The following is a 2380-nucleotide window of genomic DNA, read 5'->3' as shown; positions in this document are numbered from 1 at the left end:
TCAATAACTTTATTGGGACCCAGAAGGCGGACAGGGAAAGCCTGCCGGGAGGGGTGTGGCGGGGCGGGGCGGGGCCGGGTATAGCATTGGGGGCTAGTAGGTGCCCAACACGCCTTGGTCCTTTCACCCACTCAAGGAATGTGAAGAGAGAGAGGCGTGATCTGACTCCACCCGCTGGAATCTGGTGCCTCGGTTTCCCCATCTGTAAAATGGAACGCACTGCCACGGTTGCACCCCACGACTTCAGCCGCCCTTGGACCTTCCCTAAAGCGCTTTCACAACCATTATCTGACCTGTGTCTCAAACTGCTACTGCGATAACTCCCATTTAGGGTCCACCGGGTCACTCAAGCCAAAAACTTAGGAATCATTCTTGTCCCCTCCCTCTCCTTCACCCCCATATCCAATCAGCACATCGTTAGCATATCTACCTTGGTCTACCTCTCAAATATTATATATCTCCTGTCTATCCACCTTTCTCCATCTCCAGTGCCATCGCACCAGGCTAGGCCGGGCTTCCCTCATCTCTAGACTACCTGCAATATCTACCAATTCTGTGTGGCCTTGGACAAGTTGCTTTCCCTCTCTGAACCTCAGTTTCTTTAGCGTGACTCCTGCTGCATGACCTCACAGAATTCTTGTGGGAGAATTGATAATGTAGTGAAATAACCATGTGGGAGAAGGACGGTGATTATACTTAAGGGCAACCAAAGATTTCCTATGGGGATTGGCGAGTAAGGAGTAAGAGAGCCAGGCAGGTCCGGGTTTGGATCTCAGCAACGCTACTGACGGCTGTGGGGCCTTGGGCATGCTTTCTCACAGCCAGTGAGTATTGGGCCCAAGTTGCACAGTGTGGTTTCAAAGAACTTGAGAGTGAGTTGGATTTGAAATCCAACTCTGCCATTTATCGGCTATGTGTGATCTTGTGCCCTTTTGGCTTTTTCCAAGGAGCATCAAAAGTAAAGAAATTCAAAGGCACATTCTTGACCAGTAGCAAAGTGTGAGTAGGGGACGAAAAGGGAGAGAGAGAGAGAGCACATGGGTGGGGGAGAGAGACAGATAATCCACAGGTATAAGTGTAAGGAGACCAAGGGGAAGACCTCAGAAGAACTGAAAGTCCCAAAAGGGACATTTATGAAGTATTTATAACAAGCCAAGAACATCAATCCTTACAATCACCGATTATGAAGGTACTATTATCCGGCTGGCCGAGTGGCTCAGTTGGTTAAGAGCTGTCTCAAGAGTGCGAGCTCTGAGCAACAGGGTCGCCAGTTCGATTCCCAGCCCGAGCTGAGCTGCTGCTGAGCTGCCAACAGGTGGCAGGATGGCTCATCAAAAAAAAAAAATACAATGAAGGTACTATTATCATTCCCACCCTACAGATGGGAAAACTGACCAAAGTTACATCATTATCACGGGAACCCAGAGCCCACACTTTTCATCTCTGCCCACAACCAAGTGGCCCCAGCTCAGTCCCTTCACCTCTCTCAAATCCTCTGCAAATATTGGGTGTGTCTCTAGGGTAGTAAAGTGAAAAAATATCCTCTTCTCCTCCTCCCTGGAGGCTCCAGGCTCATGGAGAGGAAACACAAACTCACAACTCTGATTTGAGATGAGGTCTGTGGAAGCACCTTCAGCACATCAGTGACTGGCAGACTGTGATAATTCCCTGTCCCTGCCCACCACTCTGATAGTTCCCCATCTCCCAGAGGCTCCTCCTGCCAACACGGGTCCACCTCATTGTTGGCTGTACTGTATTTTCCTTTTCTCTCTGGCCGGGCTCCACAAGCTCACCGGTCTCTCTGTACCTTTGTTCCAGGGGTTCTCCCTGCCTGGAATGCCCTCTCCTCTGGACCCCTCACTCTACATACACATGACATATCTCTAGTCATCACCCCCAACCCCAAAGTGGGATCCCACAGACTTCCTCTCTCAGCTGAGTTTGGTTTTGGCTCTGAACAAAGGAAAATGCTCTATGTTCTGGCACCTAAGGGGAAAATGTGACCTGCACAACTATCAATTAAAAACAAAGTCCTCCAAACTTTGGAATGTATCTCCACCACCCTTGTCAGAAGTCACCTTCGTAGGCAGAGCTGGGGTCAGTGGATGGAAGCCCCATAGAGGCCCTCATAATAGTTTTATTGCATTTATTTAACACTGCATATTTATGTATAAGTATTTGTTCATTATTTACTTATTTATTATTAATAAATGCTTTATTTATTGTATTTATTGGTGCTTCCTGAGTGCCAGGCACTGTAGTAAGTGCCTTACAGCCTATCTTATCACATATCTGCCTCTTTAAGAGATAAAACTATTATTATCCCCATTTTCCAGGTGAGAACTGAGGCTCTAAATAATGACCTAGTGAATCAGTGGCA

The sequence above is a fragment of the Hipposideros armiger genome, unplaced genomic scaffold, assembly GCF_001890085.2.
Source record: "Hipposideros armiger isolate ML-2016 unplaced genomic scaffold, ASM189008v1 scaffold_94, whole genome shotgun sequence".
In the NCBI taxonomy this organism is placed as follows: Eukaryota; Metazoa; Chordata; class Mammalia; order Chiroptera; family Hipposideridae; genus Hipposideros; species Hipposideros armiger.
The sequence above is the reverse complement of the archived record's forward strand: the minus strand, read 5'-3'. Positions refer to the sequence as shown.